The sequence below is a fragment of the Gossypium hirsutum genome, chromosome D01 (genome assembly GCF_007990345.1).
Source record: "Gossypium hirsutum isolate 1008001.06 chromosome D01, Gossypium_hirsutum_v2.1, whole genome shotgun sequence".
Classification (NCBI taxonomy): domain Eukaryota; kingdom Viridiplantae; phylum Streptophyta; class Magnoliopsida; order Malvales; family Malvaceae; genus Gossypium; species Gossypium hirsutum.
Genome location: NC_053437.1, coordinates 12,217,938 through 12,238,449, shown reverse-complemented (window position 1 = coordinate 12,238,449; position 20,512 = coordinate 12,217,938). Strand labels below are relative to the sequence as shown.

Genomic DNA, 20,512 nt, shown 5'->3' with positions numbered 1-20,512 from the left:
GGTATATTTATGAGAATGCACCGCTAATTTTGCCATATTTATTGAATTTTGTGCATGAATGTAATTGGGGCTAAATAGAAGAAAAAGGATACAATTGGGCTGAATTGAAGAAAGAAGCGAAAAAGGAGGGCAAAAGAAGAATTTTTCCAAGATTAATTAGCTAAAATTTTTGAGTTAGTGGGAGATTATTTTGGGATTTAATTTATTATGAGATATTTTTCCTTAATTTCTTATGACTAGTTGGCTCCTAATTTAGTAAATCCACTAGTATAAATAGAGCTTGTATTGTTCATCAATCCATCAATCAAAAAACATTTAGCTTTTATCTTTCAAATTCTCTCCTTTCTCACGTAGCCTTTGTTATTTCTTAGTTTGTTTTCCTTCAATTTTTAATTTCCAGTAGCGAATCACCAAATCAAGCCATTTGCAATTCTATTTTTTTAATTTATTTCCAAATAGTCAACCACCCCACTTTAATATATTCCAACCCCCATACTCAATTACATCACCCATCTTTTCACCATTTCTACCTTATTTAATTTATCAAATACCAACATGTCCCAAACCTTAGCCAAGTAAACCCATTTTCAGCTTTAGGCCGAAATTAGCCTCGTCAAAACCCGTGAGTTACGAACTCGAGCCATTTAACTCCTAAAATTCCAGTACTTATTACTTCTCCGGATTAAGAGTATGATTTTGTCAGCTCATAAAGTCAGATCAACACTAAGTCAAAAAAGACGTCGTTTGATTTGGTGTGATTAGACGTACAGTTGGAATTCCGAAAAGAACGTTTCTAATCGGTTTTCTGTGAACACATTGGCGTGCCAAGTGGAGATTGTTGTTTGGTTCCGTCAAGGGAAGTAGTAACCGGATTTAAATGTCCCACGCGGTTGAGGGCATTGGTTCGAGCTAGGCTCTTCTAGAACGCAAAGCTGCCGGAGTTCTAAATCACGAATGTTTCGTGGTTGTTCGATCGGTAAGAATTAGTTATTGGACGTTCCATAACTAATTTACACAAGGAAGAGTTGGTGTCCGAGGCGTCCTTGGTAGCTATAACTAGCTTATTGGAAAAGAGGAGTTCATCTAATTTCGAGGATCGGTTCAAAGACGAGGAAAATTCGTGTCTAAAGCTGAGCTCATTCTAATTAATTTTCTTAATATTTATTTCACGGTTTTTATAATTTTGTTTTCAACTTTTACTTTTGACGTTATTTTTCTGTTTATTTCAAGTTTTCAAATTTTTATCCCCCCGAACGTCTTGGGCACGACAGCTACCCCGACATAAATTTGGTCGAGCGAGCAACAATTTACAGTAAACCCAGTCTCTGAGGGATCGACCCTACTCCCTATACTGCTTAAATCGCAAATTAGGCGTAGGTCTATATTGGTGGATTCGGCACCCATCAATATTATTAAAAGTTTATATAAAATATTGAAATAGTAAAAATAAATGTTCAAAATTCATTGGGTCTTATGTTTAAAATTTATTATGATTGAATTTTTATTGATTTTATATAAAAAAGAAAAAATAAAAATATCCTTATAATAATATAATTTTGTGTATAAATGGTATTTTAGTACTTTCTTAACTGAGTTTGCGCCTAGTCTACTCGTTACACAAACTCAGTTAAGTGCTTTATATAAGTATAGATAGATACCAAGAATTTATTAACTTTAAAAAGATTAAAAACCTTTTAAAAATATCAATAAATCTAACATGACACACCAAAACATACTGATATTGACACATTCATTGATGTGCTACTAACAACCTTGATATAAACCTATTTGCATATCGAGTTATTAGTCCAAACTCGAAGTCCAACCTGATATTTAGAAGGATTTAGAAAAATAGACATTAGGCAAGAAAATTATGCATAATATGACTTATTGTCACGCTAACTCAATTAGGAGCATAATATAGATATAGATAGATACTAAGAATTTATTAACTTTAAAAATGTTAAATAATTTTTAAAATATCGATAAATTTAAAATAATATCAGTATGTTCATTTCAATATGATTCGACCTGGCCAGACTAGTTCATACATCTATTACTATTATTTTAAAAATCAATTGAATTAGTATCACGCATTAACTAAATACCAACACAATTGAAATGTAAAAAAAAAAATTATTTTATAACGTAACAAACATCACTAAAATATTATTTTTATATAAAATCTAAAAATATATATGATAAAATCTGAACATAAAGCGCACTAATAATTAATATATTACCTTTTATCATTTTAACCCTCATCAATTTTTAAATATATTTGTTAAATAATTTATTTTTTATTTATTAAATAATTTCTCATGAATATATGTTTGTGTAGTACTTTTACTCCACTAGGACGATTATCGTGTATATATTATATAGCTTAGTTGATCCATGTAGTGTTAGATAAGTGAGAAAAGGATAAGAGATGGGGGGAACACCACAAGCGGTGGAAGAAGAGATACGCAAACTGCCTCTTTTCAAGACGGAAGAAGCAAAGGGCAAGGTTGCTTTCAGTTTGTTTTCGTCGTCGATATTGGTGGGGATATGTTTGATATGGGCCTATAGATTATCAAACCTCCCCACAGCCGGCGACAGAGGTCGGTGGCTATGGATCGGTATGTTCTTCGCCGAGCTCGGCTTCGGTTTTTACTGGATCCTTACTCAAGCTCTTCGTTGGAATCTTGTTCGTTACTATCCTCTCAAATTCAATCTCTCTCAAAGGTTTGTCTACCTTTTATTTTTTCCTTCTTCTATTAAACCTAATCATAATATTCCTTGAAACATCTGTGTATCCGTTGTTTAAAAAACAAAAATGGTTTGAAGAAGATGATACGACTACGAGTTTTAAGTTTAATTCAATGAATTTCATAACCTCGAGGTTTTGTTTTTCGAGTTTATCGACTTTTTGAAAATTTTTGAGTAAACTACAATTAAGTTTGCTAAATTACTTATTTTTTGTCACTCTAACTTCAAAAAGTTACAAAATGATTATCAAACAATGCGAAAGTTTACATTTAAGTTACAAGGCTTTTAAAATCACTATTATATAGCTTTCTTTATTCATACCGCTTACACAAATCAAAAGCTCACCTCTCATTCTCTTGTATAATTCAATTTTTTGTTTCATAAAACAGTTTTGAACATTACAAATCTATGAACTAAAACTCAAATAGTTTTTTTCTTGAATCTCCAACACTGACCATCAATCGTTAACTAAACTTTAAAAAAAATTAACTTTCCAGTGATTTAAATAAAAATCTTCAAATAATTCAATAAAAATATTATAATTTTTTAAAATTGAATGATTAAAATGTAAATTTATTAATAGCTTAGTCACGAAAAGCGAGTTGATTTAATTATTAATGTATCTGTATAAAATTTGAATGTGTTTAATTAATTGAATTTTAAATAAAAAATAAAATCTTAAAAAAGTTTCACTCAAAAATTCACTCAAATTACATTAATTTTCCATTTAGGTATTAAATTTTTGTTATAAAATATATATAAATTATCGATTTTGTCTCATTTTATTTAAAAAATGTATATCATTTAACAAACATGTCACGTGTTATATTTTTATTGCTTGGCGTCGTATATTGAGATAAAATGAGACTAAATTAATAATTTAAATATCTAAATAAATAATAATTTAAAGATTAAATTTGAAAATTTCAAATAAATATAAAATGAAAAACACATTTAAACAGCCTGTCTGTAGTGGTGGAATGACTCTAGGCTTATTCTACCTTTGTTGTTTAAATATATTTGACCACTTATTGCCAAATATTTAGTCAAATTTTTAAACACGGTTTTTTCTTATTTTTTAACATTAATTGTGTTATATGTTTTTATTATATTTATCTTTTCGATATAATATCTAAAATTATTTATAGTTTCTTCTCAACTTTTAAATAGTAAAATAATACGTTTCAGCGTATTTAAACTCAGATATTCTTATATTGACAACAATATCAATATCGATTGAGATAAAATTCAATCGACTTTTTCTTTTATATTTTTAGTATTTTAAACGTTTGTAAATAATTAAATACATGATATTCAAAATAAGTGTGCAACATAAAACAAAAGTATTAACTAATAATAAATTGGCATGTAGATCCATCCAACTCAGTAATGGACAAAAATAATAACAAAAACAAAATCTTGAAATGTGTGTTACTCCGTAAACTTCGATGGTTGTCTTTTTTCTGTATTCAAAGGCCGATTACGTAATATATCGATTTAATACCAAATTTATAATTTTTAGAATTTATAAATATTTTAAAGTTGTTAATTTCTTTTTTATATTTTATATAATATTTTGATTTTATGTACTTTATATATTATTATAAAAAATTTAAAGAATTTTTTATAATAATATATATTTATAATAACATGATAATTCCTCATTAAATAAAACAAAAAATAACGAAGAATTTATGAATAAATACTAATAATTTTATTTTAACACAATTAAATAATTAATTATAAATAAATGCTAAAACCTTAAACCTAAATCTAAGATCCTAGACCATTAAATTCAATATCTTAAATTTCAGAGTTATTAGTATTTATTTATAATTAATTATTATTTAATTATATTTAAATAAAGTTATTAGTATTTATTTATAAGTCCTTCATTTTTTTATTTAATGATAAAGTGTCATGATATTATTCACTGATAGTGCATGAGACTTATGCACCTACGGTGCATCAAATATTACTCCATATTTGAAATAATAAATTATTATTATTTCTTTAAAATTTTTAAATATGTTATACAAATAGGAATTATTTTTATGTTTATTTTAAATATTAAATTTGTTATTCCAAATTTTCTATTGGTCATAATACAAACATCAAACATTCTAAAAATAAAAAATATATATATAATATTTTAATTGATACATGTTACGTAATGTTTTGATTTTGATTGATGTCATGAAATCAACAGCTCTTACAAGTTACCGGGCGTGGACATATTTGTATGCACGGCGGATCCCACGGTGGAGCCACCAACTTTGGTGATCAACACCGTTTTATCAGCGATGTCGTTGAATCATCCCACTGAGAAGTTAAGCGTCTATATTTCCGATGATGGCGGATCCCAACTTACCTTTTATGCGCTATTGGAGGCCTCTCGTTTTTCCAAGCTTTGGATACCGTTTTGCAAAAAGTTCAACGTTGAACCCAGGTCACCCGACGCTTATTTTACTCACAATTTTGACCTGCATGAACACACTGCAGACGCTCAACAGCGGCTGTTCATCAAGGTAAATATTAAATGTTTAAATAGGTTAAAATTTGTTGTTAGTCCCTGCATTTTAACAAAGTTTGAGGTTTAGTCCCTATACTTAAAATTTAAATATTCTTACCTTTTCTATTTAACAGTACTGATCCAATTATTAAAAGTACTAACCCAATTATTTAAGTTGATTAGGCTAGTTCATATATACAACATGGCATGGCAACCAAAGGAAAAATTTCTTGTTAGCCCCTCAAAATAAATTAAAATATTCAATTAAGCCTTTTTCGCCATTGATTAAATAGATTTTTTTTGTCTCTTCAAAAGATTTAATAATTCAATTTAATCTCTTTTTTTTACACATTTTTTAGCTTTCGCCCCCGAAACTTTTATAATTTTATCTTGGCTACCTAAACAAAATTACTGACCACGCATCTGCATAATATTGATGGAAAACAAATATATCAGGCTGAAAATTTAAAATTGAAAAGGTAAGAAGATTTAAATTTCAACTTTTAAGTACAGAAACTAAATCTCAAACATTGCCAAAATACAAGGACCGGTAGTAAATTTTGACCTATTAAACAAGTATTTTTGGTAGCATGTAGGAAAACAAGAGTAATCCCCCAACATTTGATTTGATTTTAAGATTTAATTTTTTTTTTCTTTTGATTTTGAAGGAACAATATGAAGATATGATTAAACGAATAGAAGCAGTCATTAATAAAGATAGTGTTCCGGAAGAACTAAAGAACCAACACAAAGGATTCTCTGAGTGGGATTCTAATGTAACCAAGCAAAATCATCAGCCCATTGTGCAGGTATAAAAACACGTACATATTTTTTCACCTTGTCTATAGATTTTAGATAATTTATCATTATTTCTTGAGAATTTTTTTTTCAGATTATTATTGATGGAAGAGACACCAACGCTGTAGATAGTGATGGTTGTCGATTGCCTACATTGGTTTACATGGCACGAGAGAAGAGACCAGATTGCCTTCATCACTTTAAAGCTGGAGCCATGAATGCACTGGTATAACTTAGTCTTCGGTAAGAACCGGTTTTTAATATCACATGTGTTGCATATGATTTTACGTATTCGAATGATGCAGATAAGAGTGTCGTCTGAGATCAGCAACAGTGCGATCATTCTCAATTTGGACTGCGACATGTATGCGAACAACGCGGACTCGATTAAAGAGGCTCTTTGCTTTTTCATGGATGAGGAAAGAGGCCATCAGATTGCTTTTGTGCAGCATCCACAGAAATACAATAATATTACCAAGAATGATCTTTATGGGAATTCCTCCCCAGTACTCAATAAGGTTGGTTTTATGGTAGAAGATAATGGAAATGTTTATGTTCTTCACTGATTGCTTGGTTTCATGGTTTTGAAGGTTGAACTTCCTGGAGTAGGTGGTTATGGTTCGGCCTTATACTGCGGCACTGGCTGCTTTCACCGACGAACGAGTCTTTGCGGAACCAAGTGTTCTGAGGAACATAAAGGGTTATGGAATTCAGAAACTCGAAAGGATGATAACAGGACGGTTCATGAATTGGAAGAAGCATCTAAAGTTCTTGCTAGTTGTGGCTTTGAGAAGGGAACTCAATGGGGAAAAGAGGTATATTCAATGTGGCTTGGTATAAACATAGAGATTGCAAAGAGTTCAAAGCACTCGCTAAACACACTAAACCCGAGTCTTGAAACAAATTATATTACTTGATGACTAAGCAATCTTATTACTTCAGATTTCTTACCTAATATACCAATAGAAAATAACATTTGGGTCCATATTTGGTTGTTTGTTTATGCAGATGGGATTAATATATGGGTGTCCAGTTGAAGATGTGGTTACAGGCTTGGCAATCCAATGCAGGGGATGGAAATCAGTTTATTACAATCCAGACAATACAGCATTTATAGGAGTTGCTCCACCAACCTTGGACATAGCTCTTGTTCAGTTCACCAGGTGGTCTGATGGGCTGTTCCAAATTTTCTTATCCAAATACTGTCCCTTCATCTACGGACACAACAAGATCAAATTGGGTGCTCAAATGGGTTACTGTGTCTATCCGTTATGGGCTCCATCTTCCCTCCCTCTCCTCTACTACGCGATCGCACTTCCCTTTTCTCTGTTCCAAGGCATTCCTTTATTCCCCGACATACGGAGCAGATGGTTTATACCCTTTGCCTATGTGTTTGTATCCAAGAACATTTACAGTTTAGCCGAGGCTTTAATTTTGGAAGCACATTCAAAGCATGGTGGAACCTGCAAAGAATGTGGGTACATAGAAGGACAACATCCTTCTTCTTTGCCTTCATTGATTGCATAGTGAGACAATTGGGATTGTCTCAAACGACATTTACTCTCACGGCCAAGGTCGTCACAGACGATGTCTCGAAGATGTACCAGCAAGAGATCATGGATTTCGGGAGCACTTCCACCATGTTTACTGTTATATCAACGTTGGCAATGCTGAATCTTTTCAGCTTAATTGGGGTAGTAGTTAAGGTGTTTATGGGGGGATTAGAGTGTAAGGACATGGAAAAGTTGGTATCGCAGGTTGTCCTTTGTGGGCTTACGGTGACAGTGAATGGACCAGTGTATGAAGCACTCTTTGTTCGCAAGGATGAAGGCAGCATACCGGGTTCGGTCATGTTCAAGTCCATAGTTTTAGCTTCATTGGCTTGCCTTATCCCTTTATAAATTAGATCAGAGATCAAAGTACCAATTTCCATTGTATTGCTCGGTGCAGACTGTTTCAATAGTAAATAAGAACATTCAACTCTCTTTTTTATATGGGTGAAAATGTTGTTGTTTAATGTATTGAATAATCTTGTTGAATCATAATTTTTATTTATGAAGTTTATTAATAAATATTTTATATTTGAATTTTTTTTCCTCTTGAAGTTTAGTTCTTTATTTTTATTTTAGGAGGATAATCTTTGTATTTTACAGATTTAAAATATAAGTTTAATTATTAATACTATTAAAATTCTTTTACTAAATTCAAGTTCATTATAACCACATTTTTTTAATTACAAGTGAAATTTTTTTTAAATATCAAAATATTATATCGACAAATTTAACAAAAAAAAACTCAATAACATACAAGTACATCTAAATTTTAAAATATTAAAAAGTAAATGGATCAAATCCCTAAAAATAAAAATAAAAATATTAAATTTCAAACATTTGAAGAGTATAAGAACTTATAACATATTTTAACCTATATATTGCTCATATTTGAGTTTTTTTACCAACATAAAATAAAAAATAATTTATTACGAAAATGGTATAATATGTAAATTAATTATAAAAATGGGTCGTTTTCTATGGTGTTTTTGGGTGTCGCCAACCTATCAGGTGACACCGCCCTAGATTTCCCTCCAACTTCTGCCAATCATTCTCGTGAAGTAAAAAAGTGATTTTTTTTCAAGTGATGCTGTTGCCAACGTGTCAGGCAACACTAAAAAATATATGAATATTTATAAAATAGTAAACAAATATTATACGAATACAAAAATATATATATTTTGTAAAGTAGTGTGACTTGACACATTGGCGGAACAAGTTGGAAATTAAATATATATATATTTGCATTCATATAGTATTTGTTTACTATTTTAAAAAATATTTGTATTTTTTTTATGTTGCTTGACATGTTGGTGATACCACTTAAAAATATTATTTTTACTTCACCGAAATGATGGGCAAAGCTAGAGAAAAATCTAAGGTGGTGCTGCCGTCAGGTTGGTAGCATCTAAAAATATTGTAGAAAACAACCCATTTTTATAATTAATCTACATCTTTTGTCATTTTCGTAATTAATTATTTTTTATATAATTAAAAAAAATCTCTTATATTTCAATAGCCTTTTTATGTCATTTGCATCAATCAACAGGATAGAGCATAACATGGTTAAAATCAACTTGATTACACAGTAATTTGCTCTAATGTCGACTGAAAATAGCAATGGTTCTCGTTCGTCGAAGGTTCGGAATACCAAAAAAGCATGGTTTCAAGAAACAGAAAGAGAGAAAGTGTAATGACTCGAGAGTCAAGAGTGTTGAAAAATGTATTTCCGTTCCTATAAACTGGACCCGTAAATATTTTTATTTAATATTTATGGAGTTATATTAGAGACGAATTAATTTCTGGATTAGTAATTTTTATGAAATTAGGAGTTATTAAGGTACGGAGACTAAATCGCGTAAGGGTTTAAAGTTGAATTATAGATTAAGATAAATAAAAGGGGACTAAAGTAGCAATTATACCTCTGCTTAAGTTGTAGTGGGCGGCATTAATGATGTATATTATAAATATATATGTTAACTTAATATATATATATGTTATAATAAATAACATGAACTTAATGAATTATATATAAATAATTATTATAATATTAGTTAGTGGAATAAAAAGAACCAAAACACATTTCTTTATTTTATTCTCCACGCAAACCGAAAACAATTGAAGAAAAGAAGAGGAGGATTCGGCCTTGGTTTAAAATTTTCAAACCTAAAATTGGTTAGTGCAATTTAGTCATTTTCTTGTAATTTCTACGTTTTTGGAATCCTGGTACTTAGAACTACCCAACCCATGGTATAAATTTCAGTATTGTTTAAGATTTTAGATATTGCCATTGTTGAATAGTTTAAGTATTATGGATTAATTTGATAGATTCTAAAGTTAGAAGTGAAAAGGGGCTAAATAGTGAAGTTAATTGTTGATTTTGAGCAATAGGGACCAAGTTGAGAAAAATTCAAATTTAAGGGATAGAATCGAAAATAGGGAGCTAAATTTAGCTTATAATGAAATTAGAATACAAATTTGAGGTTAAATATGGAGATTAAAATTAGTCTCGATTTAGGGACTAAATTAAAGATTTAGCAAAATGTGGTATAAAAATTGAAATTTAATGAAATTTTGAGTTGTGTATTATTAATCTATTGTAGTTATTTTATTCCGTAGCGAACGTCGTCCTGGATTCCTCGAGTAAGAAGAGGAAAGACAAGGTCGACGTCTAGTAGCTCGTAATATACGGTTCGTATTTCTATTATCTAAACTAAACTAAAAACTTATGCATATTGATATAATTGTCATGGTAAGCATTAAGGTGAGATTTGTTATTTGATTGCAATATTATAATTGATGGTTGTGGAATTGATGGTTGTGTATGAAAGCAAATGTTACATGATTGAAAACTATGTGTATTGAGAAATTATGGCTACTATTAAATTTAATATATGTTTATATGTATGTTAATGTACATATATAAAATTGGAACATTGGTTGCATTGAAAAGTGAAAGGAAATTCTATTAACTATTTCGGGCTGAGTCGGATATAGATGGAATGTCATAGAATAGGAAGAGTTCAAGGATTTCTTCGACCTCAAGTTGATGAGGCACTGGGTGCCAACTTGTTTCGGTTTAACCGATGAGACACTGGATGTCAACTTATATAGCGTTGGGCGTAGTTATTGCTTTGGATTTATCCGATGATGCACTAGGTGTCAAACTGGTGTGTTGGTTGGATCCATATATCCGTTCGAGTATGAGTCGTGTTAATAGAGGAAATTAAATAATAAATTTATGTGTTTGATATTAAGATGGCAAAGATGATAAATGAATACAAGATGAGAAATGAAATATGAAATGATGAAATGAGATGTGAATTTTAAAATGAATTCAAGTATTGATCAAAGAGATGAATCATGTCATTACATGAGTTGAAATATTCAAATGTAATTGTCATGTACCAAAACATGTGGAATCTAGTGGATGTGAATAAAGAATGAGCAAATTTATGTTATTGATTTGAAACATATGTTCATAACATTACTTGTTGCATTCTTACATTTTAATTACTTATATCAAGTCTAAATTGTTCGGATTATAAAAATACCACAAAGTTATACTCAGCATGCAGTTTTGTTTTCCGTGCACAAATTAGGTATTTTTCAGCTTACTGTCGGTTCAGCATCCAACAACGATCCCGAGCTCAAGTGTGGTGATGTTTTATTTTGTAATGGCATGTAACTAGAGGGTCCTTTGTCAATGTTGTTGATGTGATGACATTTTGGTGTAACAGCCCGTTTTTGAGTCTGATCGGAACAGTAGTTTTGGGACCACTTAACCGAGTCAAAATATTTATTTTATTATTTTAATAAGTTTTACAGCATGAAAGAATTATCGTGTGAAAGTTTCGTAAAGAAATTTTTATCGATTAAATGTTTAATTCAATAAAAAGGATTAAATCGCATAATGCATAAAATATGAGTTCTATTAGTAAAATGGCTTAAATGATTATGGAATTAATTATTTGAGTCCTTGCATGGTAAATATACCATTAATTGCATGGGTGGACAAGTATGGGCTTAGTGGAAAGGATTTTTATGGTTTATATTAAAGGTTAATTTGGTAAAATGGTTATTAATATTGAATTAAAGTAAAAAGAAAATAGAAAGTGGCAGAGTTCCATTTTTTCTCTGCACGATTTTGAAGTTTAGAAAGCCAAAGTCATGGCTTTTACATTCGGCCAAGCTTAAATTCTCAATTAGGGTATGGTTTTTAATCCGTTTTTAATAATTTCTACGTTTTTGAGCTTGTTGTAGCTCAATCTAGCTAGCCCATACTCTAATTTCTGAAATTTTTGATGATTTTGAGTTAAGCCATTGTTGAATGCTTGGTTGTTTGGATGCTTAATGGTAGAATATTGTTGGTTGTTAATAGATATACAAGCTTTATAAAGTGATTTTGTCAAAAATGTAAAAGAAGGGGATTTATTTGTAAAAGATAGAAATATGGTAGTTAGAAATGTGAATAAAATGAAAATATGGGCTGCTATTAGGTTAAGTGCAATTCGGCTATAATGGGTTTTTGTTTAATTGTGTAAAATTTTGCCATTTTGTGTGAAGGAGGCTAAATTAAATTGAATAATTACTGAAAATATTGAATTGTTATTATATAGATCAAGATAAGCAAATATCGGAACTTGATCGAGGGAAACAAAAGTTAGACGAGTAGACGAAAGTATCTGAGCAAATACGAAGTAAGTTCAGCTAGAATTGAATTATTAAATAACTGTAATTGTCCAAAAATGAATGTCTGTAAGTTGAATGAATAATCCATTTGAATTTTAAATTACCGGTATACTATTATATTACTGTTTACATAAACGCAAATGAAATGTTGCAAATACTATATACGTTATATTGTTTTGGTATGATAATAGGCACTGAATATGAAATTTTGAGTACTTAAATGTATGTACTTAATTATATTAGATATATATATACACATATGAATTGAGAAATTGAGTTATTGATTTTTCATTGCTTAATTGATGAAATTGGATAATACTGAGCTCGTTTGAACTTTAGAAAATCGTCGGATACGAGTGACTTGTCACTAGGGTTACCGTTTGGTCGAGCTCCTGCATTTGTTACAGACTCACCACAGTTCGTATGAGCTTACCGTTTCAGCTTTATGGAGCTTTCCGTTTCAGCTCGATAGAGCTTACCGTTTATCAGCTCGGAATGAGCTTACCGATCATGGCTCGAAAGAGCGAAAATGACAATGAATTGATGAGTTTCTGATAAATAAACTTATTGTGTATCACCCGTGTATCCCTCGATGTTCTAATAGGTTCAACGGGCATAATTATTGTTACTGATTATATGAATAAGCTATGCAATTATATGGATGAATTACCGTTGATATGTATAAGTTACGGTTGATACGGATAAATTTATGTTATTACTGATGAATTACAGGTTATACGAATAGGAAAGAATTGATATAAATGTTATATGATTTACATGATTTAAAATTTACATGAGATACATGATTTACATGGATTGTTTGTTTTATGAATATATGAATTATAGGGACGACATGATATATTTAGCTATATGACTAACTCGTGGATGGTGATGTGAATAGACTTTGTGGACAAATGAGTTGATTTTAATTGTTTTAATACTTAAATGTTAAATTGGTAAGTTTACTTCTATATTATACGGCTTACTAAGCTTAATGCTTACTTCATTCATTTTCTTATGTTCTATAGATTTTAGAAGCTAGCTTGATTTCGGACGAGGTCGGAGATTTGCTATCACACTATCAAAACGATTTTCGGTACTTTTGGACCTAATGTAAATAATGTAAATATGGCATGTATAGTTAGTTTTTGGTATGAATTTTGGGTTTTGATCAAGCTATGTGATATGGCTTGAGTTGGAAATGTTTCGTTAGAATGGAAACATTATGTGTTATGTTCATTTTGGGTGCACTTTGATAAATGGTATTTTGGTATAATTGAGTATATAAATGCATTGGTTGCGATTTGAAATTTGCAGGGAAGGTTCAATAGTTATAAAGGGGTTATATTCAATTTTTTTTAAAAAAATGAATGAAGTCAATTAGTAAGAATTTAAATGAATTTATTATATATGTTTGTTATTTATTTAAGAATTACTGTAGATTGTCCGAGAAATCCGGTAATGCCTTGTAACCCGATTTTAGCGACAGTTCGAGGTTAGGGGTGTTACATTTAAATTGGTATCAGAGCTACGGTTTAGTCGATTCTAGGACTACCGTAGTATTTACGAGTCTAGCTATACATGCCATATTTAAACTGCGATAGTGTGATATCTCCTGGCAACTTCTGAATTATGTTCTATATAGTAAATGGATCCAAATCGAGCAACAGTCGACGATGTAAAAAGTAACGCGCCAGCTTCCACTCAAGGAACTGCGCCTTCTGAATCAAGCCCTACTACGGGCGGTCAAGGAGAAGCTAAATAAGCTTTCTTCCAAATGATGTCTGAATGGTTTTCTGAATTTGTTCGAGCAAACCCGGCTGCTCAACAACCTCTACCCCTTCTGGTTCCCCAACCAAACCCTGAAAATATACGAGGTACGAATCTTTTGCGATTGAATAGACCTCCTATTGATAAGATACGAAAAAACAGGGCCGAAGAATTCAGAGCTTCAGTTAGTGATGATGCTGAGAGGGCCGAATTTTGGCTTGAAAATACAATCAAGGTTTTCGATGAATTAGCCTGTACACCGAAAGAATGCTTAAAATGTACTATTTCATTGTTGAGAGATGCAGCATACCAATGGTGGAATACTCTAAAATCAGTTGTTCCGTGAGAAAGAGTTACATGGGATTTTTTTCAGACTGAATTTCGAAAGAAATATATTAGTCAACAGTTCGTCAACCAGAAAAGAAAAGAAATTCTTGATTTGAAAAGGGTCGTATGACGGTAACCGAATATGAAAGAGAATTCGTACGACTCAGTAAGTATGCTCGTGAATGTATTTCTACTGAAGTTATCATGTGTAGAAGGTTCGAGGATGGGCTGAATGAAGATATTCGATTGTTAGTCGGAATTCTTGAACTGAAAGAGTTCGTTGTTCTGGTTGATAGGGCTTGTAAAGCCGAAGAACTTACCAAAGATAAACGAAAAGCTGATTTTGAAGCAAGAGATTCTAGAAAGATATTCGCGAATAAACCGCATCAGTCTGGATCAAAAAAATTTAAAGACTTTCATACCCGTTCTACTACTTCAACGGGTATATCAATTAGAGAAAGAGATGCTAGATCATTCAATCCGAAGCCCCAAACGACATCCGTTGCTAGTGTGGGAAGCGTGAGAAATATGGGACCTGATTGTACACATTGTAAGCGAAAGCACTATGGTGAATGCCGATTGAAAAATGGGGCATGTTTCAGATGCGGATCGTTAGATCATTTTTTACGAGACTGTCCGGAGAGATCTACTACTGATAGAGAGGAAACAATTAAAGTGAGTAATACTATTACCAGGGGTAGACCACCCTGAAATGCAGAGAATCAAAGTGGAAACCGCAATATTACACGAGATTCAAATGTGAGATCGGAAACACCTGTCCAAGCTTATGCTATACGCGCACGCGAGGAAGCTTAGTCGCCTAATGTTATTACCGGTACTTTTTCTCTTTTTAACACTGATATAATTCCGTTGATAGATCCAGGATCAACCCATTCTTATATCTGTATAGAACTAGTGTTTAAAAAAAATTTACATGTTGAGTCTATAAAATTTGGAGTTAAAGTATCGAATTCGTTGGGTAAGTCAATGTTAGTAGATAAAATTTGTAAGAAATGTCCATTGATGACTCAGGGATACTGTTTTCTGGCTGATTTGATGCTCCTACCATTTGACGAGTTTGATGTGATACTGGGCATGGATTGGCTGAATATGCATGATGCAGTTGTAAATTGTAGATGAAAGAGTGTAGAACTGAGATGTCAGAATGGTAAATTTCTTCAGATTGAATCTAATGATTCGAGTGAATTACTGGTTGTGATATCTTCTATGCGAGTTCAGAAATGTGTAAAAAAGGGTTGTGATGCGTATTTAGCATATGTACTGGATACTAAAATGACAGAATTGAAGATTGAATCTGTACCGGTTGTCAGTGAGTTTCCAGATGTATTTCCAGAAGAACTACCGGGTTTGCCGCAGATCAGAGAAGTTGAATTTGGCATCGAATTATTACCAGGTACAACACCGATATCAATAGCTCCGTACAGAATGGCACTTACAGAAGTGAAAGAGTTAAAAGTACAGTTACAAGAGTTAACAGACAGAGGATTTGCAAGACCGAGCTTCTCACCTTGGGGTGCTCCGGTGTTATTCATTAAAAAGAAATATGGATCAATGAGAATGTGTATTGATTACAGGCAACTGAATAAATTAACTATAAAGAATAAGTATCCTTTATCGCGGATCGACGACTTATTTGATCAGTTGAAAGGGGCTATCGTATTTTCAAAGATTGATTTGAGATCAGGCTACTATCAGTTGCGAGTTAAAGATTCAGATATACCGAAGACTATCTTCAGAATACGGTACGATCACTATGAATTTTTAGTTATGTCTTTTGGTTTGACTAATGCTCCTGCAGTATTTATGGATTTAATGAATCGAATATTCAGATCGTATTTAGACAGATCCGTTGTTGTGTTCATTGACAACATTCTGATCTATTCTCGTGATGAGACGGAGCATACTGAACATTTGAGAATTGTGTTACAGACTTTGAGAGATAAACAGTTATATGCTAAATTCAGCAAATGTGAATTCTGGCTTTGGGAAGTCAGATTTCTAGGTCATACTGTTCCAGCGGAAGGCATCAGAGTTGATCCGAGTAAAATATCCGCAATTATAGACTGGAAACCACCAAAAAATGTATCTGATATCAGAAGTTTCCTGAGATTAGCAGGATACTACCGGAGATTTGTAAAAGGATTCTAGATGATTGCAGTACCGTTAACTCGATTACTTCAAAATGATATGAAATTCAAGTGGACTGATAAGTGTCAACAGAGTTTTGAACAGTTGAAAGCACTGTTAACAGAAGCACCGATTTTAGTACAACCTGAATCGGGTAAAGAGTTTGTGATTTACAGTGATGCATCACTAAACGGACTGGGTTGTGTATTGATGCAAGATGGAAAAGTTATAGCTTATGCTTCCCGACAGTTGAAACCACACGAGCAGAATTACCCGACACATGCTCTTAAATTAGTTGCAATAGTAGTCGCATTAAATATTTGGCGACATTATCTGTACGGTGAGAAATGCCAAATATTTACAGATCATAAAAGCCTGAAGTATTTGATGTCACAAAGAGATTTGAATCTGCGACAACGGAGGTGGCTCGAATTACTGAAATATTACGAGTTTGTAATTGATTATCATCCGGGAAAAACTAATGTTGTAGCTGACGCTTTGAGTCATAAGTCTCTATTTGCTTTGCGAGCAATGAACGCTCAGATGATGTTATGTGATGACGGAGCTATTCTAGCTGAATTAGAAGCTAGACTGATATTTCTGCAACAAATCTGCGAGGCTCAAAAAAATGATAGAGAGTTGCAAGCCAGACGAATCCAATGTGAGTCTAATCCTGATTCTGAATTTAGTATTGGAACTGATGATTGTTTAATGTTCCGGAATAGAATTTGCATACCTAAAGATACTGAACTAATTTAGAAAGTTTTGAGCGAAGCACATAGTAGTCGTTTTTCTGTTCATTCGGGTAGCACTAAAATGTATAATGACTTGAAACAGTTGTACTGGTGGTTGGGAATGAAACGAGATATATCAGAGTTTGTATTGAAATGCTTGATCTGTCAACAAGTAAAAGCCGAACATCAAGTATCGTCAGGTTTATTACAGCCAGTGATGATTCTGGAATGGAAATGGGACAGAGTTACTATAAATTTTGTATCGACATTACCTCTGACTCCAAAAAAGAAAGATGCAATCTGGGTTATCGTTGATCGATTGACAAAATCTGCTCATTTTATACCGGTGCGTACAGATTACTCCCTGGATAGATTAGCTGAATTGTACTTATCTGAGATTGAACGATTACACGGTGTACCATTGTCTATTATCTCTGATAGAGATCCGAGATTCACATCGAGATTCTGGAAGAAATTACAAGAAGCTTTGGGAACGAAATTTAATTTTAGTACAGCCTTTCATCCTCAGACTAACGGTCAATCTAAAAGAGTTATACAGATACTTGAGGATATGTTGTGTTGTTGCATACTTGAATTTAAAGGTAGCTGAGAGAAACACTTGCCTCTAATTGAATTTGCATATAACAGCGGCTTCCAAACGAGTTTGAAAATGGCTCCGTATGAAGCTTTATATGGTCGTAAATGTCGGACATCGTTATACTGGACAGATTTAAGTGAGAAAAAGATTCACGAGGTTGAATTGATTAGAGAAACTGAAGAAAATGTGAAAGTGATTCGAGACAGTTTAAAAGCAGCCTCAAATAGACAGAAATCATAAGCGGATTTGAAATGTAAAGAAATAGAGTTTCAGGTCGGAGATCGAGTATTCTTGAAAGTGTCACCGTAGAAGAAAATTTTTCGTTTTGGCCGTAAAGGAAAATTGAGTCTGCGATTCATCGGGCCGTATGAAATTGTTGAAAGAATAAGGCCTGTAGCATATCAACTATTATTACCGTCTGAACTTAAAAAGATACATAATGTTTTTCATGTTTTGATATTACGTCGATACCAATCCGACCCATCACATGTGACCTCTCCCGTTGATGTAGAAATATAGTCAGATTTGTCTTATAACGAATAACCGATCAAAATTCTGGCCTAAGATAATAAAGAATTAAGAAATAAACGTATAGCACTTGTGCAGGTTCTTTGGCATAAACACAGGATAAAGGAAGCTACGCAGGAACCCGGGGAAGCTATGCGAAAATAGTACCCTAATTTGTTCACCGGTAAGATTTTTGGGGACGAAAATCCCTAAAGGGGGAGAGTTATAACAGCCCGTTTTTTAGTCTAATCGGAACAGTGGTGTTGACACCATTTTTTCGACAAAACGGGGTCGACTTGGATTTTGAAAATGAAAACGGGAATCGCCACCAATCCTTTTTTAATGAGGTGTGATTGGGTCACCTCGAAAAGTGGTTATTTATTAAAACAATAATTTTGTTCTACAAGATTCAAAAAAACAGGTTCGGGAGTTGGTTACGTACGAGGAAGGATTAGCACCCTCGTAACGCCCAAAATTGGTACCTAGTTGATTAATTAGTGTCTTAGTGTCAAAGATTGGAAACTTTGAAGAGTTTTAATATACGATCCCTTGTTAAAAAAACAACTTGTGTAAATCAAATTATAAGTTAAGACCCTCTCATTCCGGAGAGAAAAAATGTCATACCCAATGAGTTAGGGCATGATATTTCACATCCTCAAAAATGAACTTGTCCTAAAAAAACTCATGCAATAAAATTCAAAAGGGTATTCAGTTGTTTAAGTCAGATGAAGAAATCGTAGTCCAATACGTTAGGGCACAATTTCTCAAAATCCCAAACACTGAATATTGCCTTTATTATTTTTTAGAAAAACCTCATCTTGGGAAAACAACATGTCATATCCAATGCATTAGGACACAATGTATTGAATTCTCGATACGAGAATACATACCGAAAAATTTATTTATTCAAAAGATATTTGATTCGACTATTCGGGTTTGGAACAAGAAATCATGTCCCGTAAGTTAGAACACGATCTTTTGTTAATTCCTGAGATCGTTTAAAAATTTATGTTTGAAAAGATTGTGTACTTCGATTTATTGAGAAAATTGAAACCTGTAAGTTAGGGTACGATTTCTCAAAATTTTGAGTATGAAATATCGCTTTATTTTGAAATTATCATTTTTACGTATTTGGGTAAAAATTAATGCAATATTTAAAATAAATGCATGAACAAAGGGTTAAGTTGATAGAGAGACAATTTACAATATGGTGAGATAATTTTCGAACAACATATTACACGAATGAATTCCCATGGCATGTAAATATGAGTAACCAGAATAATACACATATTGACAATAATTACACAACACATCAAATACAAACATTAATGATCAAAGCAAACAAAACGAAACAATATCTAAATCAATTTAAAGAAAATTATAGCTCAAAAAGAATGATTTGTAAAGATACTTCAAAATAAATAATAAACGATCCAAACAACAAAATATAAAAAAACTAAAATTAAACAACAACGAATACAATTAAAAATAAATAATATATAAAAAATAGTTTTAAAATATCTACGTACATAAATTTTGAAAGATATACATATATAAGTTATAATAAATAATGTATAAAAATTTAGATAAATTTAATGTGAAACAATTTCAAATAAAATATAAATATTTTAAAAAAAAGAGCATTTTTTCGATAAATGAATAAATTAAATGACTGAGGATGAAGTTGAAATGGGATTAAAAATTCAAGGTTTAATTGGCAAATACAAAAGAAAAGGCTGCAAGGGACTGAAATAAAGCGCGCACCAGGAATTAGGGACCGATTGGGAAATATTCCCAACCCTAATGCGCATCGTTTCAGCGCAGACCAAAATAAAACATGCAGAAAATTCGTGGGGCCAAAATGTAAAATAAACGAAGGCCGGATTGCAATATACCGCAGAAACGGAGGGGCTGAACATGCAATTAGCCCCTCCTAACAAAACACACGGATCTTTAACGCCACTGGGTCGGGTCTTCAGGTCAGTCATGAAACGACGTCATTTTGGCCATTATTGCCTAAACCCAAAACGGCATCGTTTTAAACCCAATATAAATGTCAAAAAACAAAAAAAAATCAATTTTACCCCACCCCATGAAAAAAATCAGAGAGCCTTCAAAAACTCTC

General features: G+C 32.1%; 1 pseudogene; it reads left to right on the top strand.

Moving 5' to 3' along the window:
- The first annotated feature begins 2,221 nt into the window (after positions 1-2,221).
- LOC107920977 (cellulose synthase-like protein E6) lies at positions 2,222-8,053 on the top strand (annotated as a pseudogene).
- Positions 8,054-20,512: the final 12,459 nt, after the last annotated feature.